Source organism: Callorhinus ursinus, unplaced genomic scaffold, assembly GCF_003265705.2.
Source record: "Callorhinus ursinus isolate GAN/ISIS: 27379988/994484 unplaced genomic scaffold, GSC_fseal_2.0 scaffold38, whole genome shotgun sequence".
Lineage (NCBI taxonomy): Eukaryota > Metazoa > Chordata > Mammalia > Carnivora > Otariidae > Callorhinus > Callorhinus ursinus.
In genome coordinates this window covers 10,268,102-10,293,157 of record NW_027397100.1, presented here as the reverse complement: position 1 = coordinate 10,293,157, position 25,056 = coordinate 10,268,102, and the positions used below count along the sequence as shown (strand labels likewise).

Genomic DNA, 25,056 nt, shown 5'->3' with positions numbered 1-25,056 from the left:
AGCTTATAAGAAGTTTTAGGACCAGAAGTCTAAAGTTGTAGTTCTGCAATTCATGGATTATCTAACTTAATTTTCCACTTAAAAGTACCATGAGATATGGGTGCTATTATTTGCTTCATTTTATCAGTAAGACAGAGGAGACTCAGAGAGATTAAGTCATTTGCCCAAGGTCACACAGGGTTAGGACTGGGATTTGAATCCAGATAGACTGAGTTCATAGCCTTTCTGAAATAACCAGAATTCTCCAGAGTGTTTAATGTTTCTGACTCCAAATTTTAAATAAATAAATAAATATTTTTCTCCCCCAACTCCTACATTTTATTTTTAAAAATATTTATTTTATAGAGAGAGCTCTTGTGGGCTAGTTGTAGGGGAGGGCCAGAGAGAGAGGGAGAGAGAGAATCTCAGGCAGACTCCCGCCTGAGTGCAGAGCCTAATGTGGGGCTCCATCTCAGAACCCTGAGATCTTGACCTGAGCTAAAATCAAGAGTTGGACACTTAATTGACTGAGCCACCCAGGTGCCCTGACTCCTACTAAATTTTTTTTTTTTAAGATTTTATTTGTTTATTTGACAGAGAGAAACAAAGCAAGAGAGGGAACACAAGCAGGGGGAGTGGGAAAGGGAGAAGCAGCAGGCTTCCCGCTGAGCAGGGAGCCTGATGCGGGGCTCCATCCCAGGACCCCAGGATCACGACCTGAGTTGAAGGCAGACGCTCAACGACTGAGCCACCCGGGCGCCCCTTTCTTTTTTCATTTTTAAGGATCCCCAAAACTCAGATTATTTAGTGTGGTGTTGCAGTTAGTTACATTAATTATTCTCTTTGGTGCTAAAATTATCTCAAATTTAGCTAGTGGGAGGCCCTTTAAACCGGGTTTTTTGTTCTTTTGACACACTTCTATTAGTCCTTGAGTATTTTCTTTTTTTCTGGCACTACTTAGAAGGCCCACGTTTATTTTGCCCATGTCATCCTCCTCCCTGGAGTCCGTCATTTTTCCAAGGAGGCCTAATTCCTTTTCGGTGGAGGTAGTGTTTAGAAGTAAAGCTCTGGGCACTGGGTGTGTTTGTTGCTGCTAGAATGTTATTGCTTTTAGGTCTTTTCAATGGGTAGAGCTAAGAAATAAAATTTTTTAAAAGTTGAGAGTTCATTTTGGTATTTCCAATTTAAATTTACTATTTTGTAATTTATATTTTGATTTTTTTGCCTTTTCTCTTATTTTGAAAATCTTTGTTTTATTTCTAAAATTCAATTTTTAATCAATCAATTAATTAATTAATTTTAGAGGGGGGTAGGGAGAGAGAATCTTATGCAGTCTCCATGACCCTGAGATCATTACCTGAGCTGAAATCAAGAGTTGGACACTTAACTGACTGAGCCACCCAGGCACCACTGTGAGTTCCTTTTTAATACTCCTGCAGTATAGTTTTCTACATTTTAAATTATTTTTATATACATACAGTAAAATTCTCCCTTTTTTGGCATACATGCCTATGAGTTTTAACACATCTATAGATTCTTATAAGCATCACAGCTTACAGGATAAGGAGAACACCTAAAGAATTCGCTTATGCTATATCTTTGCCAGTATATAATTATTTGATTTTATTATTTTTTTAAGATTTTATTTATTTGTTAATTAATTTATTCTTTGAGAGAAAGAGAGCACATGAGTACATGCTGCAAGTTGGGGGTGGAGGGGCAGAGGGAGAGGGAGAGAGAGAATCCTAAGCAGGCTCAGGCTCATCTCAGAGCCTGATGTGGGGCTTGATCTCAGGACCCTGAGATCATGACCAAGCCAAAGTCAAGAGTCGTATGCCCAACTGACTGAGCTACCCAGGTCCCCCAAGATTTTATTTTTATGTAATCTCTATATCCAGTGTGGGGTTCAAACTCACAACCCCGAGATCGAGGGTCGCATGCTCCACTGACTGAGCTAGCCGGGTACTCCTGATTATTTTTTTATTTATCTGTCTTTCCTACTAGAATGCAAGCTTAATTGAGGGCTGGTGGGATAGGTTGCGTTCTCTGAGAAGCAATGCAGTTGATTGATTTGGAAACTCCCCCGTAGGGGGAAAGGGGGAGTAAGGGAGTGAGGGGAAGAGGCTGGGAGAGCTCTCGGACTGTCTTGGAAGTCTTACCCCTGGCGGGGGAGAGAAAAGGAAGGTAGAATGTTTTCCATTGAGTACAGTTTTCAGAAAGTTTTGGCAAAGGAGGGGCGCCTGGGTGGCTCAGTCGTTAAGCGTCTGTGTTCGGCTCAGGTCATGATCTCAGGGTCCTTGGATCGAGCCCCGCATCGGGCTCCCTGCTCCGTGGGGGGCCTGCTTCTCCCTCTCCCACTCCCCCTGCCTGGGTTCTCTCTCTCTCTCTCTCTCTCGCTGTGTCTCACTCTGTCAAATAAATAAATAAAGTCTTTAAAAAAAAAAAAGAAAGTTTTGGCAAAGGAGATGGGGATTTCTCAAGTCAATGTTGCTGTCAAAAGAGTCTTGTCTCTCACGAAGAGTCTTAGTATACCTGCTCACTCAATCCTTGGCGGGGAGCAGCCCTAAGGAAGTGTGGAGATGGTACAGAGGTTGGATGGGTTTAGAGCCTTTGTAGCTGGGGTCAGTTACTCTCTACTTGATAAGGATGCGATGGGTGCATTTGCAAGGCAGCCATTAGTGGGCTATCAATTTTGTTTGCTGATATATTTCTAGTGCCTGAAAATTGCACCTGGCATATAATATGTAATCAATAAAGTATTTGTGGACCAAGTTCCAAATGATTGTAGGAAAACATTTTTCTAGGTTATTCTGATTGCTTGCATCTTAAGCCGGAGAGAATTTTTTTTTTTTTTTTTGATATTGCAGAATTAGATAGCAATTATGTGCAGGACTGACTGTGCCAGGCTCCCCATATGCAGCTTCTCCATTAAATCTTCTCTGCAAGCTATGTTGTTTATTGTTTCAATTTTATAAATGAGGGAAGAAACCAAGGCTCACAGAGGTAAAAGTCCTTTGTTCTAAATTACACAGCTAGTGTGTGGTGGAGCTGGGATTGAACCCCTGTTGATCTGACTCCAAAGACTGGCTGTGCCTCTCAGGTGATTCCTTTCCCTAGTGATCTTTTTCTGAGTGCTCTTCCATATTTCCTGGATTTGCTGCTAGGTTGAAAAAAAAAAAAGGCATGAAAAGGGTTAAAGTACTTTTCAAAACCCATGTGACAGTAGATGTGTATGAAGATATAAATGTGACCCAGAGTGGGTGAGTGGGTCTTTCTGGATTAATGCTTTGATATTTTTAATAGGACTGTATCTTTGATTTATTTTGTCTGTGATGCTTATACGGAAGCCTGGTTTCTCTCTTACCTTGTCTACTATACATATACTTAGGTTGAACAATAGCAATGGTAGCTAACATTTATCAGAGATTTGTTGTGTGTCAGGTACGATGCTAATTGCCTTAATTGCTTTACATGAGGTATCTCATTTAATCCCCAAAAGCAAGGCCATTTGGAACTGAATCTCAGAAGTAAAATGACTTGCCCAAGATCACAGGTTTTTTTTTTTTTAATTTTATTTTTAAGTAATCTTTTTTTTTTTTAAGATTTTATTTATTTATTTGACAGAGAGAGAGAGACAGAGAGCACAAGCAGGGGGAGCAGCAGAGGGAGAGGGAGAAGCAGGCTCTCCGCTGAGCAGGGAGCCCAATGCGGGGCTTGATCCCAGGACCCTGAGATCATGACCTGAGCCGAAGGTAGACGCTTAACGATTGAGCCACCCAGGCGCCCTATTTTTAAGTAATCTTTACACCCAACGTGGGGCTTGAACTCCACAACCCTGAGATTAAGAGTCTCATGCTCTTCCAACTGAGCCAGCTGGGCACCCCACTAAGATCACAGATTAATCACTGATGAATCTGAGACTTAACTTGGTTTTGTTAGAAAAGTGTTTTATGTATACCTTACCAAAATTCGTTTGTAAATTATCCAAACCAGCTTTTCCTTTCTAAATTCTAGGGTCCCAAAGAAATCACAGGATTAGAATTTTTATTATTTAGAGAGGGGAGTTTGTAAAATACAGATTTAGATTTTCCATGGAGATTGTTAGTTCTCAAAACAGTTTATCTCACCATTCAGGCTATGGATTATTGATAAGAATTCGTGTTTTAATTTTGGACCTACCACTTTGGGGCACAATTTTCCAGATATCCATTTACTACTCTATGGATGGTGTTATCCTACCTGTCCACTTTACCTCTAGGGTTATGCAGATGAACTGATTAGCTTGTGAGAGTCTGCAGTCTCCTCGCAATGATGTTTGGTGGCTAGAACAGAAACTGCTAGTTCTGCCACCCTCTGCCTTGTTCCCTTCATCTGTCAGCAGCACACCATCTGCCTCCAACAGTAGGCCTGGCCTTCTCTCTTCTTGCCCAGAACATGGTGAAAAACTCCTTCTGTCTGTTGCTTTCCTGACTCTATGGCACATTTCCACTGCTTTGTTTCCATATAAGTTGATCGTGGTCTCCTTCCACTTTTTGTACAAAGGATTTTAAAATCTGAGTTGCATAATGTCCTTAGCTCTCCTCTTAATTTTTTTTTTGTTTTGTTAGAATTATTTGCACTGATCAAGTCTGAGTTCCTCCTTCTTACCTCTTCACTTCTTGTACTATCCTTTTTTTCCCCTTTATTTTATTTTTTTTTTTTAAAGTAATTTTTCACTGGGGCACCTGGCTGGCTCAGTCAGTGGAATGTGACTTTTGATCTCGGGGTTGTGAGTTAGATCCCCACATTGCAAAAATAAAATCTTACAAAAAATAAAAATAATTTTTCATTTCTGAGCTTTTCACATACATGTATTGAGTGTCTGCTTTGAGTCAGACACTAAGCTACACACTGTGGAATGAAGAAAAATCATGTAGGCCTCTCAAGAAGTTTAGAGGCCACTTGGGTATTTGGCTCTGGCTTTTAGCATTGCCAGCAAATGATGTTAATCATATATTCTCATGCCTACGTCTTTGCTAATAGCTCACATTTATTGAGGGATTTATTCTTTGCCAGGAACAAGTCTAAAGGCATTACGTGTTACACCCTGTATAATTCTCATAACACTACGAGGTGTGGGTATTTTTATTATTCCCATTTTATACATGAGGAAACAGGCACAGGGCAGTTAACTCAGTTGCCCAAAGTTGCACAACTAGTAAGTAATGAATTTGGGACTTGAATCCAGGTAGTCTGGCTTCTGAGTTTGGCAGGGTATGACTCTGATCCCCATGCTGTGTCTTGTACCTAGGATACAAAGTGAAGTTTTTGAAATTAATTATATCATAAAGTGATACTTAACTCTGTATGGAGTTCCATTTATAACCCCCTGAGGGAGAACAGTTAATTTCGTTTGTGGGACTTTTAGAAGGCTTCACAGAGGTGTCTTATGCCAAGGCATTCATTCAATGCTAGGTGCTGGAGATAGAGCCTTGATTAAGACAGATGTAGTCTCGGATCTTTAGGAGCTGACATTTGGTGGGGGTAGATGGACCATAAACAAACAGACCCATACCTATAAGGTTAGGTGGTGATAAATGCTAGAAAGAGAAATAAGTACTTACAAGTGGACAAGAGTCTGACATGGTGTGTGTATGAGGGGTGTTTTTTCATATAGAAGGTATTCAGGGAAGATCTTTCTATTAAGGAGACATTGGAATAGAGATGCAAAGTGAGTGAGGGAGTGAGCCAGGTGGATATCCAGGGGAAAAGGGTTTCAGGCAGAGGCAACCAAGGCACAGCATGCTGGGCATGTTCAAGGAGGGTAAAGATTAATGGTGCCAGAGGTAGGAGATGAGTCCACAAATGTCAACAGGAGCCAGATCTGGCCATACTTGGGGATTTGGACTTTATTCTGAATGTAATAGGAAGTCATTGAAAGATTTTAAACAGGGAAGTGACATTATCTGATTTCAGTTATTAAAAGTGGGTGTGGTTATTTTGTGTAGAATATGCTATAGGCAGGCATGGAAAGAAAGAGGGAGAATAGTGAGGAGTCTTTTGAAGTAGTTTGAATTTTTTTTTTTTTTAAGATTTTATTTATTTATTTGACAGAGACACAGCGAGAGCAGGAACACAAGCAGGGGGAGTGGGAGAGGGAGAAGCAGGCTTCCCGCTGAGCCCGGAGCCCGATGTGGGACTCGATCCCAGGACCCTGAGATCATGACCTGAGCCGAAGGCAGACGCTTAACGACTAAGCCACCCAGGCGCTCTGTAGTAGTTTTGAATTAAAGGTGATAGTTGCTTGAACAAAAAAAGCAGTGATGGAAATGATGGGAAGTGGTCAGAATCTGAGTATTTTTTGAAGGTATAGCTGACAGATTTGCAGATGATGTTGTGAGAGACAGAGAAGAGTCAAGGGTGACTCCAAGGGTGTTTCGTCTAAGTACTAGTAGAATTACTATTTGCTGAAATGGGGAAAATCAGCTATTTGGTTTTGGACATGTTAAATATGGCATTCCTTTTAGATAACCAAATGGAGATTGTTGAGCAGATGGTTGAATAACTAACTGAGTCAAGCATTGAGGTGTGAGCTCTGGGTTAGAGATAGAAATTTGGGAATTGGCAGTGAGTACTTGGGATTTAAAAAAAATAGATTTTATTTTTTAGAGCAGCTTTAGGTTTGCAGCAGAATTGAGCAGAAAGTACAGAGAAGGCCCATCCCTTGCCCCCTCACACTCTCATTGCTTTCCCCACTATCAGCACCCTGCAGGAGAATGGTACATTTGTTACAATTCATGGACCTACATTGATCCATCATGATCACCCAAATTCTGTAGTTTACATTAGGGTTCACTTTTGGTGTACAATTTTTGGGTTTGGACAAATTTATAATGACACATATCCACTGTTTAGAGTATTATACAGAATAGTTTCACTGCCCTAACAATCCTCTGTGCTTTGGGGCGCCTGGGTGGCTTAGTCATTAAGCGTCTGCCTTCAGCTCGGGTTGTGATCCCGGGGCCCTGGGATTGAGCCCTGCATCGGGCTCCCTGCTCTGCGGGAGGCCTGCTTCTCCCTCTCCCACTCGCCCTGCTTGTGTTCCCCTCTCTTGCTGTCTCTCTCTGTCAAATAAATAAAAATCTTAAAAAAAAAAAAAAAAGCCTCTTCAAGTGTTGCTGTCTCCTAAACCCTGGCAACCACTGACCTTTTTACTGTCTCCATAGTTTTATCTTTACCATAATGTCATCAGTTGAACATACATTCAGTACGTAGCCTTTTCAGATTGGCTTTTTTTTCCATTTAGTAATATGCAGTTAAGGTTTCTTCATGTCTTTTCATGGCTTGATAGCTCATTTCTTTTTAACATTAAATAATATTACATTGTCAGAATGTACCACAGTTTATTTATCCATAAGTTTTCAACTCATTTGGGTAAATACTAAAGAATGTGATTGCGGGGTGCCTGGCTGGCTCAGTCGGTAGAGCATGCAACTTTTTTTTTTTTAAAGTAGGCTCCACATGCAGTATGGTGCCCAACATGGGGCTTGAACTCACAACCCCAAGGTCAGGACCTGAGCTGAGATCAGGAGTCACTTAACCGACTGAGCCACCCAGGTGCCCTGAGCGTGCAACTCTTGATCTTAGGATCGTTAGTTCAAGCCCCCACCCAAAAAAAAAGATAGTATGTGATTGCCAGATCATATGGTATGTTCAGTTCTGTAAGAAACTGCCAAACTCTTTGAAAGTGGCTGTACCATTTTGCATTCCTGCTACCTGTGAATGAGAGTTACTGTTACTCCACATGCTCACCAGTATTTGGTGTCATCACTGTTTTAGATTTTGGTCATTATAATAGGTAAATAGTGGTATCTCATTGTTATTTAAATTTTGCAATTTCCCTAACGAAATATGTTGAATAGGTATCTTTTCATATGCTTGTTTTCCATCTCTGTGTATTCTTTGGTGAGGTGTCTGTTAAGGTCTTTTGCCCAGTTTTTGTTTGTTTCTTTGTCTTATTGTTGAATTTTAAGAGTTCCTTGTATATTTTGGATAACGGTTCTTTATCAGATGTGTTTTCATGAGGCTGGATGAGCTCATCTAGGGCTGTGCTGTCCAAAAACGTAGCCACTAGCCACATGTGGCTGTTTAAGTAAAATTGAAAATTCAGCTCCTCAGTCATACTAGGCACAGTTCCAGTGCTCAGTAGCCACGTGTGGCTAGTGGCTACCATATGGGAGAGCAGAGATAAAGAAAGTTTTCAGTGAGAAGGTTCTGTTGGATAGTGGTAATATGGGGAGTCAGTACAGATAAAAAGGAGGATGGAGCCCGGGAGCCTTCCTGTAGATGTTAGCAGAGGAAGAGGAACCAGCAAAAGAGACTGAAAAGGAGTGACCATTGAGGCAGGAGGAATCCCAAGAGGAGGATGTCCAGAGGCCTAGTGCAAAAAAGTATTTCGAAGAAGCAGGGAGTAATCAATTCAGTTTGTGACACTGCTGGGTCAAGTAAGATGAAAATTCAATGACTGTTGATTTGGTGACATTGAGGCTATAGATGATCTTGACAAGAGTTGTTTTAGTGGAGCAGTGGGGACAAAATTCTGATTGGCATGAGTTCACGGAAAATGGGAGAGAGACTGGTGTGGTGCACAAATGGAGGAATTAGCCATTTACAGGAGCAGATAGTTCATTTATTATAAGGGGAAAAGGGAGACTGGGTATACAGATAGACATGAAGGTTGACTGGTAGTATTGGTGATGGGAGCATGTGTTTTTTCTTTTTGTGTGTGTGTTTTCTGTTTTAAACTTGAGTTATAGGGGCACCTGGGTGGCTCAGTCAGTTAAGCATCTGCCTTCGGCTTAGGTCGTGATCCCAGGGTCCTGGGATTGAGCCCCACATCGGGCTCCCTGCTTGGCAAGCCGGCTTCTCCCTCTCCCTCTGCCTGCCAGTCCCCCTGCTGTGCTCTCTCTCTCTGTCAAATAAATAAAATCTTAAAAAAAATAAAATAAAATTGAGTTATAATTTACATACTGTACAGTTCTATGACGCTTGCCAAATTCATAGTCAAGCATGTACCACCACAGTCAAAATGTAGAGTGCTTTTATCACCCCATAAAATTTCCTGTATCCCTTTGTAGTCAACTCCTTCTGCCATTTCCAGCCCTTGTTACCCATGATCCTGTCCTTGTCCATGTAGTTGTACTTTTTCCAGAGTGTCATATAAATGGAATTGTATGGTGTGTAGTCTGTTAAATTTGGCTTCTTATCATATTCACTTATAATGCTTTTGAGATTCATCCACACTTTAGCATGAATGAGTCATTTGTTACTTTTATCGCTGAGTAGAATGACATTGTATGGATGTACCACAGTTTATCCATTTACCTGTTCAAAAATATGAATTGTTTCCAGTTTTTACTAAATATGAGAGAACATAAGTTCTCATTTGTCTTGGATAAATACCAGGGAGTGGGATTGCTAGGTCATAGGTTGAGTATGTGTATAACTTGTTGAAAAACTGCCAAACTGTTTTCTAGTGTGGCTATTCCAGTTTGCATTTCCACCAGCAATGCATGAGAGTCCTAGTTGCTCTGTGTCTTTGCCAGCACTTGGTGGGATTCTTTTGTTTCCCTCCTTTTTTATTGTTTTTCTAAATTGAATTGTAATATATATACCATAAATTCATTCTCTTAAAGCATACAAATCAGTGATTTGTAGCATATTCACAAAGTTGTACAACTATCACTATTATCTAATTTCAGAATATTTTCATCAGGGGCGCCTGGGTGGCTCAGTCATTAAGCGTCTGCCTTCAGCTCAGGTCATGGTTCCAGGGTCCTGGGATCTGGGATCGAGCCCCACATCGGGCTCCCTGCTCGTCGGGAAGCCTGCTTCTCCCTCTCCCACTCCTCCTGCTTGTGTTCCCTCTCTCGCTGTGTCTCTGTCAAATAAATAAATAAAATCTTTAAAAAAAAATATTTTCATCACCCCAAAAAGAAATTCTGCATTAGCAGTCACTTCCCTTTTTCCCCCTCAGCCCTCCCCAGCCCTGGGCAACTACTAATATACTTTCTATCTGTAGATTTGCCTATTCCGGACATTTCATAGAAACCAAATTATATAGTATGTGTTTCTATGTGACTAACATCTTTCACTTAACATATTTTCTTTTTTAAAAAATAGGCTCTATGCCCAATGTGGGGCTTGAACTCATGGTTTTGAGATCAAGAGTCATATGCTTTACCAACTGAACCAGCCAGGTGCCCCAAAGTTAACTACTTTGGATTACCTTCTCATTTTTTTTTTTTTAAAGTACACTCCAAGCCCAGTGGTGTGGGGCTTGAAGTCACGACTTCGAGATCAAGAGTTGCATGCTCTACCAACTGAGCTAGCCAGGTGCCCCATTTAAAATGGGATTTTCAAGATCATTTGTATTGTAGCATATATCAACATTCATATTGATGGGTGAATAATATTCCATTATAGGGATATACTATATTTTGTTTATCCATTCATCAGTAGATGAGTATTTATATTATTTTCACTTTTTGGCTATTATGAGTAATGCTGCTATGAATATTTGTGTATGAGTTTGTGTGTGGACATATGTTTTCATATTTCTTAGGTATCTAAGAATAGAATTACTGGGTCAAATGCTAATTAACTTGTTTAATCTTTTGAGGAACTGCCAAACTTTTTTCCACAGCGGTTGTACCATTTTATGTTCCTACCAGCATTGGGAATTCTTTTTTGATTGATTTTATTTTTTAAGTGGAATAGGAAAATCCTCAACTAAGACTGAGGATATAAAGAAGGAAGGCTTGAGTTTGAGGAAAGAAGACAAGGTATGAAATGTCATTTAGAAGATTGAAGAGGGATTGGATGTGAGAAATATGGTAGGATTGCTGATGTCATCAAATTCCACTAACGTCTCATTGGAGGTGGTGGTCATGGAGTTTTTTCAGTAAGAATTTTATTTTATTTTATTATTTTATTTTTTAATTATTTTTAAATTTTAAGTAGGCTCCACGCCCAGTGTGGGGCTCGAACTCACAACCCTGAGATCAAGAGTCACATGCTCTACTGACTGAGCCAGCCAGGGGCCCCTATTTTATTTTATTTTTTAAGATTTTATTTTTAAGCAGTCTCCACACCCAATATGCGGCTCGAACTCACAACCTTAAGTTCAAGAGTCACATGCTCCTCCGACTGAACCAGCCAGTAGCCCCAGCTTTTTATTTTAGAACAGTTTTAGATTTACAGAAAAATTCCAAAGATAATACAGTGTTCTTGTATATAACAACACAATATTCCCTACTATTAACATTGTACATTAATAATACAGAAATGTAAGGTACATTTGTTACAATTAATGGACCAATATTGGTTTATTATTATTGGCTAAAGTCCATACTTTATTCATATTTCCTTAGTTTTCCCCTAATGTCCTTTTTCTGTTTCAAGAACTCATACAGGATACAACATTACATTTAGTAGTCATGTCTCCTTAGGCTGCTCTTGGCTGTGTCAGTTTCTAGATTTTCCTTGTTTTTTTTTTTTTTTTTTAAGATTTTATTTATTCATTTGAGACACAGAGAGAGAGCATGAACGGGGGAGAGGCAGAGAGAAAGGGAGAAGCAGGCTCCCTGCTGAGCCAGGAGCCCGACGTGGGGCTCGATCCCAGCACCCCGGGATCATTACCTGAGCTGAGGGCAGATGCCCAACCATCTGAGCCACCCAGGCACCCCTAGGTTTTCCTTGTTTTTTATTATCTTTTATTTAAAATGGATTCATACTTCTTTTAGACTTTGGGTTATAATCCAATACTACTTTATTTTGTTGCTCTTGTTACATTGGGAGCTCTTTCAGTTGCCTCTTGTGTCCTTTGGACATAAACCCATCATCACCGTGTGTGTGTGTGTGTGTGTGTGTATGTGTGTGAGAGAGAGAGAGAGAGAGAGAGAGAGAGAGAGACACTTTCTTATTTCTGGCACTACAAAATATTTTAGACTTATCCTGTATATTTCCTGCTCCAGTCCTACAATTAGCCATTTATCCAAAGAACCCTGGTTCCTTTTATTGGAAAATGGTATTAAACACAGAGATCTGGGTGCTAGGTGTGCTCATTGCTACTGAGTTGTTGTTGCTTCTCGCCTCTGGATTATTATCATTCTTAGAGTAAAAGATTATATATATACATAGATATGTATATATATGCACATACATATTTTATTACAATGGTGGAATGTCCTTTTTTTTTTTTTTTTTTTTTGAACAGTAAAGTTTCACAGAACTCAACAGGCTGTAGAACCTCTAGAGCCCCCTTGGAGTCTCCTTGCTCCTCTTTTCCACCCCATCATCTACTTGTCAGATCTTGTCAATCTTGTCAGATCCACGTGCAAAATCTATCCTGACTCTCACACTGGCTGCCATCTCCACCCTCCCCCTCTGGCCTAAAGCCTCTATCATGGATCTTCTGGACCCTGGCACTAGCCACCTAACTAGTCTCCTATATCCTAGACTGAGCTTCCTTTCCTCATCAGACTCTTTTCCACTTAATAGCCAGTGGTAGGCCCTGGATTTTAATTTTAATTTTTTAATTTTTTTCTTCCTTTCTCCCTCCATTTATTTTTATTTTTTTTCTTCCCCTTGACCCTGAATTATTATTATTTTTTTAAGTAGGCTCTATTCCCAGCGTGGAGCCCAATACGGGACTTGAACTTGCAACCCTGGCAATGAGACCGGAGCTGAGCTAAAAGTCAGATGCTCAACTAACTGAGCCACCCAGGGCCCCCCAACCCTGAGCTTTTTTTTTTTTTTAAGATTTTATTTATTTATTTGACACAGAGAGAGAGACAGAGAGGGAACACAAGCAGGGGGAGTGAGAGAGGGAGAAGCAGGCCTCCCGCCAAGCAGGGAGCCCGATGCGGGGCTCGATCCCAGGACCCTGGGATCATGACCTGAGCTGAGGGCAGATGCTCAACGACCAAGCCACCCAGGCGCCCCTCCAACCCTGAATTTTTATTTTATTTTATTTTATTTATTTAATTTTTTAAAAGGTTTTATTTATTTGACAGAGAGAGCACAAGCAGGGGGAGCAGCAGGCAGAGGGAGAAGCAGGCTTCCTGCTGAGCAGAGAGCCCGATGCGGGACTCGATCCCTGGATTCTGGGATCATTACCTGAGCCGAAGGCAGCCACTTAACCAGCTGAGCCACCCAGGGGCCCCCCAACCCTGAATTTTTAAAAAATTTTTTTCATAATAATAAATCATGGTAGTTTATAGTTGTAAGACATTGATTGAATATAGAGAGCAAATATGCTACGCTTTTAAAAAAATTTTTTTAAATATTTTATTTTTTGAGAGAGAGAGAGTAAGAACAGGGGGAGGGGCAGGGGAGAAGCAGTCTCCCAGCTGAGCAGGGAGCCAGGACCCTGGGATCATGACCTGAGTCGAAGGCAGATGCTTAACTGACTGAACCACCCAGGTGCCCCTCTTTTTTTTAAAATTTTTAAATAACTTTTTTTTGAGGTATAATTTATTTATTTTATTTTATTTTTTAAAGATTTTATTTATTTATTTTACTTATTTAATTGACAGAGAGAGAGAGAGAGACAGCGAGAGAGGGAACACAAGCAGGGGGAGGGTCAGAGGGAGAAGCAGGCTTCCCGCCGAGCAGGGAGCCCGATGTGGGGCTCGATCCCAGGACCCTGAGATCATGACCTGAGCTGAAGGCAGTTGCTTAACCAACTGAGCCACCCAGGCGCCCCTGAGGTATAATTTATATTAGAGTGCACACATCTTAAGTGTGTAGCTTGATGATCTCTTATACATAGATACATGTGTATAACCACCACCCAGATCAAGATATAGACATGTTCCCACACTCAGTCATACAGCCCGCTCCATCCCCAAGGAAAGGATTGTTTGTGGTCATGCATTTCAAGTGAGACCCATCAGCATGTTGAGTGCATTATCTAGCCATAATCAGCTGCCTGGCTGGAGAATGTGGAGAATCTGATTTACCTAAGGTTGGGGTTTATCCAGGCAGGTATGATGGAGGGAGAGAGGGACCAGGGAGTCAGAAGGAAGTGAAATCAACGGACAAGATTTCCAGGATGGGAGTGAAGGTGAGAGCAGGCAGAAGGAACAGTGTGAGCAAAAGTATTTAGGGCTCAAGGAATATGATGTAGTCTCAGAATCCAGAGAGGGAACACATCAGGAGTACTGGAAGGTTGGGCTAAAAAGGGAGATGTTAATCAGGAGAGAGAGAGACCTGGGTCCCTTTTAGAAACAGAAAAGTGGTGGTGTTTATTCAGTCACCAAATATTTACTGAGTGTAAAGGCCCTTTGCCTGTACTGATAGAGGGGCATAGGTTGCCTGGATGTACTGACTATTCAGTTGTTGCTAATGAGAAATGATGTGGATGGAGAGGAGAGATGAATTTAAGACGTTTCCTGAGTTAGAAGTGTCAGATGTTGACTAATAGAGGTGGTGAAGGGGTAGGGAAAGAGTTAAGGCATTTAAAACAGCACAGTTTTTCTGCAGCTTAATAGTTAGCCTTTTGTTTTTTACTAAATACAACTTCCATTTCCATCCTCTCTCCAGAAAAGGCTGGGGATGGCTTAGAATGTTACTTTTGTGCATAGAACTCTTGCTTCTGGTGCGTGCACTGAGCCAGGAATAGAGGCGCACTCTTGAGTGTTGAAGTAAATGCATGTGTATTTGCAGAAAGGCTATTTTTATATATAGAAAGAATGTGGAAGCAGTCTGAATGCCCAACCCCTGGGGGAAAGTTTAGGTAGATTTTGGGCTAGCCATCAGGTAGACTGTTAGGTGGCCAAGATGAAAGACACCTTTATGGACCTGTGTCACTACAAGGATATTTATATGTGAAGTCAGATAAAGAGCAGAAGTCTCCTCACTGGGTTTAGTCAGAAGATCTGTATACTGATCTTACTTACCTTTTCCTAATTCTTTTGACCCTGCATTTCCACAAATGTAAAATGGGTGCGATGATAATGACAGCTGCTAAGTGCTCATGAGATTGTGGTAAAGATCCAGTGAGATCCTTACGTAATGGGAGTTCTAACCCCCACAGTCAGTGGCACACATTGGTTATTAATAGCCCTGTGAGTGAACACTGACCAGTTGGAGTGGGAAATCAGAGGGAAATTTTTATTCTTTCTGGTCCTCCTTTTTTTTCCCCTCTGTAATGTTTCTTTAGTTCGTGTTTCTGCTGTGTGTGGGGGACCAAACAGATTTCCTGCCAAGCACTGTCTAGCTGCTCTAATTTAAGCATGTGCACAGTGTGTGCAGTTGGGCAGCTTAATTTTACTCATAAGCAGCCAAGACTGAGCAGCAAGCCTTCCGGGATTTGAAGTCATTTACTGTGGACAAGCCAATATTGTCTCCCTGTGTTAGATCTAGACTGTTCTCTGCCTTTCTGGACATGTACATGGCATTATTCTCTCTCATTTGGTGTGAGCTTCACTCTCCTACAGTCCTCTCTTTTGGTGCAGCCCTTGGGTAGGTTGGCTTATCTGGTAGCTTAGAGCAGTGTTTCTCAAACTCAAAAATGTGAGGACTGGCACCTCCAACCTGTATACTATCTAATCCCACTTTTAATAGCACTGGAGCAAAATGATACTATGTTAGCTCTGATAAAGGTGGTCCAGATTATGGAAAAGCACGTAAAACATTTTTCATGGAGACCTTGTGGACTGCTAGCTGTGTTCACCAGCACCCAGTGGTCCATGGACTGCTGTTGGGAAGCAGTCATTTAGGGCCCAGCTGCCCGTCTGCACAACAGGTATGGGATCCATGAGGTTCCTGTGCAGCTTTCTGCCTGGAATTACTGTTTCCTTTCCCATCTTTAGTTTTCTGCACTACTTTGTCCTCTTTTGTGCTTCCCTTCCTCTGTACCTATGCTGATTTACTCATATTGCACCCTCTCTCAGAAACACTCTCCAGCCTCACTGGCTCCTTGATCACCTGGAAAATGCCTCTTCATCTTTCAGAATTAAAATGCAATGTCTCCTCTTCACTAGCATTATCTTGAGCCCCTTCTCCCTCCACTTCTTCCTCGGCCTCTTCATTCCCTGTTGGCCCTAGAACTGGTCTTTTGGTCTTCTTTACCCTACTCTACCTTAGGTAGTCTTCTGTTGTTGCACCTGTGATCCTTTATGATCATTATGTGGGTATATAGACACATGTTTATTCCCCTGAGGATTCTGCAGTGACTACAAGGCAGATACTCTTAGAGCCTTCTGTAGTCTCTTAGGGAAGCCGACCATAAACATAAGTAAATGGAGAAACAAAGGAAATAATTATAGACTGGGGTAAGTGCTACAAAGGAAGCAAGTGGGAAGCTGACATAGACTGGAAGGAGATGGGGGCTACTTGAGATATTGTAGTCAGGGATTCTGAGGCTGCAGAAGGGTAAGGCTGTTGCCTGGGAAGAGTGGGCAGGGAGAGATGTTTCAAGGAGCAGACTGGATATGGGAAGGTATGTGGTATGTCTGAGGAAATGAAAGGCCTAGTATGTCTTAGAACATAGAATCTGTCTTCCTCTGCCAGCTGCTGCGGTCACATGTCTTCATAGATTTGGCCCTGTATTTCCAAACCCAGGCACACTTCCTATCCCAGAACAGGCCTCTAAATGTCTATTGAGGGCACCTGGGTGGCTCAGTCCGTTAAGCGTCGGCCTTAGGCTCAGGTCATGATCCCAGGATCCTGGGATCGAGTGCCATGTCTGGCTCCCTGCTCAGTGGGGAGCCTGCTTCTTCCTCTGCCTGCCGCTCCCCCTGCTTATGTTCCCTCTCTCTCTCTCTCAAATAAATAAAATCTTAAAAAAAAAACTGTTGAATTGATGAATTTCTTTTTTTGTCCATTCTCCTGGTCTCTATGTTTGATTGGCTACACTGGCCTTCTGTGGCTTCTTGGTTGGCTTAGTGGACAGTTATACCCATTGCTTAAAATAAGGTCACCATAGTAACCTAATTTACTATGAAGTTTAGGTTATCTGTCCTTCCCAAGTTGAATTTTGGAAAAATATGAGTTTTCAATACTTTTTGGCCTTTGGAAGAAAGCTGTTTTGTAACTAATTTTGTCTTGGTGCTGTGGTCAGTTCCTTTCATTTTGACAATTCTTTTTTTATTTAAAAATTTATTTATTTACTGGAGAGAGAGAGTGTGTGTGCACATGAGCGGGGCGGGGGGAGGGCAGAGGGAGAGGGAGAGAATTTCAAGCAGACTCCCTGCTGAGTGCAGAGTTTGACATGGGGCTTGATGTCATGACCTTATCCAAAACCAAGAGATGGACACTCAACTGATTGAGCCACTCAAGCACCCCCAGTTTGACAATTCTTGTATGGGGATCTTTTTGTCTTTTTGACTTCTGCAACATGGATATCATTGGTTTATTTTGATGATTCACCTTGATTTGTGTTTGTATTCCTATTGCTGCTTTGTGACTCTAGGTATTCATAATCAAATCTTTAAAAAAAATTGTTTTTAAAGTTTTTGTCAGAGAGCGAGCACACAAGCAGGGGGAGTGGCAGGCAGAGAGAGAGAGAGAAGCAGGCTCCCAGCTGAGCAAGAAGCTTGATGCAGGACTCGATCCCAGAACCACTGGGATCATGACCTGAGCCAAAGGCAGATGCTTAACTGACTGAGCCACTCTGGTGTCCTATCAAATCTTTTTAAAAAGTACATTTGGGGGTGCCTTGGTGGCTCAGTTGGTTGAGCATCCGACTCTTGATTTCAGCTTGGGTCATGGTCTCAGGGTTGTGGGATTGAGCCCTGTGTCAGGCTCCGTGCTCAGTATGGAGTCTGTTTGGGATTCTCTCTCTCCCCGTCCCCCCAGTTGTGTGCATGCTTGTGCGCATGCTCTCTCTCTAAAATAAATAAATAAACAAAATCTCAAAAAAAAAAAAAAGTAGGCACCTGGCTGGCTCACTTGGTGGAGCATGCAACTCTGATCTCAGGGTTGTGAGTTTGAGCCTTGCATTGGTTGTGGAGATTGCTTAAAAATAAAATCTAAAAAAAATACATTTGATGAACATTTATTGAATGTCTATGCATTCAATATGCAGAACAGTCTGAAGGAAATTCAGACATTTGGCAAACACCTCTCTTCATCTTTCAAGGTTCAGCCCAAGTACTAAGTCTTCTTTAAAGCTGTTTTCCTAACCCTCCAGTACCTGATGAAAAAGTTTGAAGTGGACTTCCACTCATTTGCTGCCTCTGAGGAAGGTGAGCAAAAGTAGTTTTGGGTAAATTAAGGAAGAGACTAGGAGTTGAGTGGTAAAAAATATACTTTAAAAGAAAAGGGTGCAGGGGCCCCTGGGTAGCTCAGTCATTTAAATGGCTGACTCTTGATTTCGGCTCAGGTCATGATCTCAGAGTCCTGGGATCGAGCTCCTTGTCAGGCTCCACACTCAGTGCAGAGTCTGCTTTTCCTGCCCTTCTCCCTCTGCTTTCGCCCCCCTCTGCCCCCACTCCCCCCAGCCTGCACTTGCCCACACTCGCTTGCTCTCTCTCAAATAAATAAATCTTAAAAAGAGAGAGAAGGGTCCAGGGCACCTGGCTGGTGGGATATGTGACTCTTGATTTCAGGGTCAGGGGTTCAAGGCCCACTTTGGGGGTAAAGATTATGTAAAAATAAAAAAATCTTTACAAAAGATTAAAAAAAAAATGTGTCCACTCAAGTGCTTTAGAGAGGGGGTAGGGGAGAGCATGCAGAAACTTAGTCTCTAGCCCAGGCATGCCATAGGAAATATTGTCTCTTTTCTATCTGGTTCTGGTCACGGGGTATAGGTAGGCCAGATAATTTTAGGCATGATACTCCTTTACTCTTTTCCTTCCAGAGATTAAGAATGTTCTTGGTCTTTTTGTAGAGACGGATGGCGAATTCCAAGGAACCCACCATACTTCTCTTTGGGCCCTTGCTACTCTAGAAGCCCTGATGTTTGGTCATCTATTTTGTAACTCCAGGACCTAGCCATTTGTCTCACAATATAAATTTATGGGGCGCCTGGGTGGCTCAGTCAGATGAACATCTGACTCTTGGTTTCGGCTCAGGTTGTAATCTCAGGGTTGTGAGATCAAGCCTTGCATTGGCTCTACACCCAGCGGGGGGTCTGTTTCGGTTTCTTTCTCCCTCTTCCCCTGCCCCTCCCCAATGTAATCTCTCTCTCTCAAATAAGTAAATAACTCTTAAAAAAAAAAAAGAGTATAAATTTAGGAATGTTTGTTGAATAATGGAATCAATAGGGAGTAGTTTCTGCCCCATAAAGTGCTTAGCATGTAGTGTTTGTAGTGTTTGTATTTGCCACTTAAAAATCCTGTTTGTGGGACGCCTCGGTGGCTCAATCGGTTAAGCTCCTGCCTTAGACTCAGGATGTCATGGGATCGGGCTCCTTGCTTAGTGGGGAGCCTGCTTTTCCCTCTGCCTGCTGCTCCCCCTGCTGTACGTGCTCTCCCCCCCACCCAACAAATAAAATCTATTAAAAAAAATCCTGTTTGTGAGTTGAGTTTGAAATGTTTTTATTGAGTCTTGAGCTCTTTTCTTCAAAGGAAAACTATTGAATATTTAAATTGTATCTGATGATCATTTCAAACTCTCTTATTTAGGCAAAATTAATTCAAGAAGAGGTAGAAAACATGACCGGATTAGTAACCATAGAAGTGATGGAAAAGGTAGATAAAGAATTATCTTGAAAAGGTCTCAGAGTAGGCGGTTGAATAGAAATGAAGTCAAGCTTTTTAGTACTTTCTCTGAGGGTAGCATAGCCTAATACTAAAACTGGGCAGGAAAGACATAATATGAGGAACCTTGGACAAATCCTACTGACAAAAGAGACACAAAACTTGTCAGTAAACACCAAATAGACACTTATTAAAAGAATGACACACATAACCAAATATGATGTATTTTAGCAGGGTAATGTTAACTTAAACTTAGGAAATCTGTTACTTCATTATATTCATAGAGTAAAAGAAAAGCTGTATAATCATCTTGACAAAATCTGAAAGGTCTCATTCTCGATGAATCCTTGGTAAGTGGGTGTGGAGGAAAACTTCACATTAAAGGCATTAATTAGAAAATTTGACAAACTTCAGACTTAATGATGAAACATTGGAGACGTTTTCATTAAAGAGAAGGATGCCAACTATTTGCTAATTTTCAGCGTCATCTTAGAAGCACTAATGAGTATGGTAAAACAAGAAAGCTAAATGGTAGGTGTCAGTATTGAAAGTGAGATAGTGTAGTCATAATTTGAATATGATGAGAGAGTCCACCTGGGAAATGCAAGGGAATTAATTGATAATCCATTGGCTAGAGTTTGAATAGGTTCAAAAATCGAAACAGTGTAACAAGGTATACAGTGAGAATGTTTGCTTCCACTTCTTTATCCTATACCTGCTCTGTCCTCTATCGATAACCAGTTTTTTAGTTTCTGTCCATCCTACAATGCAAACAAAACAAATACATACTCTGATTTTCCTCTTTTGTAACAAGAACGTTATCATAAGATAAGAACTATTCTGTAGCTTGCCTTTTTAAAACTTAACATGTCTTAGAAATCTTTCTATATCAATTCAGAGTGTGTTCTCTTTCTCTCTTTTTTTTAAGATTTATTTATCTTAGAGTCTTAAGTAGACTCCGTGCTGAACATGGAGCCCGATGCAGGGGTCAATCTCACGACCCTGAGATGACCTGAGCCGAAACCAAGACTTGGTCGCTCACCCAGGCACTCTTTTTTCTCTCTCTTTTTTATGGCTGCATAATATTCTGTTTTGTGGATGTGCCAAGTGGCATAAAAATCCCGAAACCATGAAGCTGTTGGCTGAATGTCTGCTCATTACATACTTTTCAGAACTTTTAATTTATAAGTATTTATTTTGGGGGGACCTGGGTGGCTCAGTTGGTTGGATGTCAGACTCTTAATCTCAGCTTGGTTCTCAATCTCTGGGTCGTGAGTTCAGGCCTTGCAGTGCAGGCATGGTGCCCATTTTTTTTAAAAAGTATTTATTTTTCCTTACACAAGTATTATGTGACTAAATCCTTGTAAAAGTTGAAACTACAGGAGGCCTGGGTGGTTCAGTCAGTTAAGTGTCTGACTCTTTGTTTCAGCTTGGGTCCTGATCTCCGGGTTGTGGGCTCTAGCTCCGAGTCTGGCTCCATGCTCAGAGTGGAAGTTTGCTTGTTCCTCTCCCTTTGCTCCTCCCCTTGCTTGCACTCTCTCTCTTTTTGTTTTTTTTAAAGATTTTATTTATTTATTCATGAAAGACAGAGAGAGAAAGAGAGGCAGAGGGAGAAGCAGGCTCCCAAGGAGCAGGGAGCCCGACGCGGGACTCGATCCAAGGACCCTGGGATCATGACCTGAGCCGAAGGCAGATGCTCAACCATCTGAGCCACCCAGGCGCCCCTGCTTGCACTGTCTTTATCTCTCAGAAAATAAATAAGTAAAATCTTAAAAAAAAAGAAAAAGGAAAAGAAAATTCAAACTACTGGCAAAAGTCTCTTGGCCATTTTTAGTACCTCTTTCCCTCCCTAGAGCTTACTTTTATTATCAGTTTGGTATTTGATATCTGTTCCTTTCTGGCTAATATTTCCATTAGAAATGTGACTCCCAGCTGCAATGTTAGTTCGGAATCTAGAGTCTCATCAGTGGCTGTTAGTTACATGTTGAAATTGGAAATTCTTTCTCCCTTTTTCTGCCTATACAGATTCCATTCACAACGTTAACTTTGTGGCTTCTTCCCCAGCACCCCAATGGTTGTCCAAATATTTAGGTTGCACCAGATAAAATTATTGTTTTTGTAGGTAAAAAGTAGTTATCAGTGGTTTTATGTGGTTTCACCTAATAGTTTTAAAACTTAATTGGTTCACATGTCTGATTCTCCTCAGGGGCAGGAGCCAGAACACATATATCTTATAATCCCTTTCAGGACCTGGGATTGACTGGACAGATCAAAGTCACTTAAATAAAGTTCTGTTGACTGATAAAGCTGAGCTGTTTTCCAAGGCAACTAGCAGTTTTGATTCACCAAGTCTTCCCTTTTCTCTGAAGTGCAGTTAGGTTTCCCCATCCTCCATGAGTGCCTTTCATCCTTGTACACTTTAGGAAAGTAGGGAAAACTGCCTTCTCCTTAGGAAATCTTGCTTACCCCTTGGTTACTGTTGACTCTTCTGGAGAGGTTTGTATAGTGTGCAGACTGTAGGATGCCTGTGCCTGAGCAAGGAAGGGCTTTGGGCTAGCCAAGGACTTAGAGGTCCTTCTTCAGACTCCTGAGTATGTGCACTGGAGTTGCTAGCCTAAGAATTTGGAGTTGATTCTGTGGATCTGGACTTACCAGACTTTTAGAAGGCACTGGCCAGTGCAAATTCAAAATAATTTGGGGTTTGTCCTGAGGTTGTCGACTTTTTATTTTGCCAAATAAGGATATTTAAAATAAATATTTAATTATATATTTTTTATAGTTAATACATGCTCATGGTACAACATTCAAAACATACAAAAAGATATATATTGAATAAAATAAGTCTCATACTTCCTCTCCAGTTCCTTAACTATCCAGTTCCCCTCCCAAGAGGCAAACCGGGTTGCTTGATCATCCTTCCAGAGATAGCCCACGCATTTAAAAAGGTATGAATGTATTGGCTCTCTCCTCTCCCCCAAATAAATGGTAGTGTATTCAGTACCATTTTGCATCTTTAGTTGTTGGTTTTTTTCCCACTTTTCTTAGAGATCTTTTAAAATTGGTACATAGAGAGCTGACTTAATCTTTTTAATGGCTCCATAATATTAGTAAGAGTATTAAAAATAAACAGTTACCACTGATTTAAAAAGTATTTATGCACCAAAAATTTAGAAAGAATGTGATTTAGTATAAAGAAAAGTTCTGCAATAATTTAATATAAATACAGTTCTGTGAAAAATTAATTCTATGTGTTGGTCCAAAGACTTGTGTTTGAAAACTGTTGCTAGAGATAGTAAATCGTCCGAGAAAGGGCTTTTGAATAGGAGTGTGTTAGATCAGAGTTTGATATTTTAGGGAGGCTTGCTAGTCTCTTGTAGATTGAACAAATGAGAGGGCAGGAGGAATATATATGTATTTTTTTTAATGATTTTATTTATTTGAGAGAGAGAGTGCACGGGGAGAGGGGAGGAGGGAGGAGCAGAGGGAGAGGGAGAAGCAGACCCCAGCCGAGCAGGGAGTCCGATGTAGGACTCAATTCCAGGACCCTGGGATCATGACCTGAGCTGAAGGTAGACGCTCAACTGACTGATCCCAGGCGTCCCAGTCAAGAGGAGTATAATTGAGATATCTGTGTTCTTCTCCCTGTTTTATTTATTTATTTAAGATTTTAAGTGATCTCTACACCTAATGTGGGACTCGAACTCACAACCCCAAGATCAAGAGTCCCATGTGCCACCAACTGAGCCAGCCATGTGCCCCCCCTTCTCTCAGTTTTATAGAGAGGAATAGGTTTAGGGAATCCTTTTGTCTCCTACAATTGTACTTCACAGTTCACAGATCGTATAATTAGCTAGTGTGCTGTCAGGATATCTTATGTTTGTAGCAGCTGTATGTCAGTTGTATTGAAGTATGGACACTAGTATCAAGGCTGTTATTCCTTCCATTAACATTTTTTGGGCACTTAATGTATGTATAGTACCATTCAGAATTTTGAAAAGCATACCCTGTCCTGTGTGAGAAATACCCACACAAATTGATGGGGGCCTGAACTTGGAAAGTGACTCAAACTGGAATGGGTAGCTGGGGTCAAAGAGCTTTGGGATTGAAGAATTGACAGGATGCCTGACCTTTGGGAAGAATAGAGAGAGCAGAATTCATTTGCTCAACATTTATTGAATGCCCAGTATCTGCAACCTACTGTGATAGGTTAAACTGCAAGCAAACTGCCTTAGAGGTTACTAGTATAGGATTGAAGAGGACATAGGGTACAGACAACAAGGAAGCAGGCCTGTTTATTTATGTAGCACATGTTTATTAGGTTGGTGGGGTACTAGGTGATTGATATAAGAAAGGCTGGAAATGGTACCAATCCAAGTTGTAGGGAGAAAATATAGGTAGAATCTGAACTTTCTCAATCTAGAATAGCAATCTGATTAATGCAAGTATTTAAGAGAACAATTGCAAACAATACTTATTTTTCTTTATTTTTAACCATTTATTTATTTTTGGAATGAGCAACAGAATAATATGGTTGAAAAATAAAGAACATTAACAGGTACACTACAAAAAGTCTCCCTCCCACTTTCACTCCTTCCCTCCCCCATACTCAGTTCCCCTCGTGTGTCGGTTAGGTTTTAATGCTGGAAACAGAAACCACCATGGGTGCTTTAACCACAAAAGGATTTAACACAAGAAATTGGCTATTTACAAAGTTGTTGGAAGGGTTGGAGGAGTGGGACTCATGGTTGCTGCCCGTAGGTATCAATTTGAAGGACCCACTGCTGGAGCTGTGTTCTGGAGGCCAGGAATTCACTCCTGCTGGGGCCACTGCCACCCTCCACACTTGTTTGAGACTTAGGAAGCAGTAATTAGACATTAGGTCCTTGCTTCTGCAGACCAGTGTATCAGTATCTCCAGGGAGCTTGTTTAAAACTCTTAAGGCCCTAGTTCCATCTGCTGAATCAGAATCTGCATTTTTTTTTTAAGATTTTATTTATTTATTTGAGAGAGAGAGAGAATGAGAGATAGAAAGCACGAGAGGGAAGAGGGTCAGAGGGAGAAGCAGACTCCCTGCTGAGCAGGGAGCCCGATGTGGGACTCGATCCTGGGACTCCAGGATCATGACCTGAGCCGAAGGCAGTCACTTAACCAACTGAGCCACCCAGGTGCCCCAGAATCTGCATTTTAACAAGATCCTCAGATGATTTGCGTTACATGAAAGTTTGAGAGGCCCTGCCCTGGAGCACTGGGTTTGGCCACTATAGTTGCCTCTAAACCCACAGGTCTTCATGACCTTGATTGCCTTTTGTTAGGGAGTCAGGGAAATGTAGTTGTTGGTTTTTCCAACTCTCAGTCTGGAAGGAGGGTGAACTGTTGGACTGACCACACT

At 41.3% G+C, this 25,056-nt stretch overlaps 1 protein-coding gene and 1 non-coding gene across 3 annotated transcripts in view; one reads left to right on the top strand and one right to left on the bottom strand.

The window, feature by feature from the left end:
• The window catches only part of PHF20 (PHD finger protein 20), a 146,133-nt gene that overhangs the window by 32,699 nt on the left and 88,378 nt on the right, over window positions 1–25,056 (top strand). The gene's annotated exons all lie outside the window — the stretch shown is intronic.
• TRNAK-CUU (transfer RNA lysine (anticodon CUU)) lies at window positions 3,785–3,858 on the bottom strand. Its single transcript has one exon. It is a non-coding gene; the product is annotated as a tRNA-Lys (tRNA).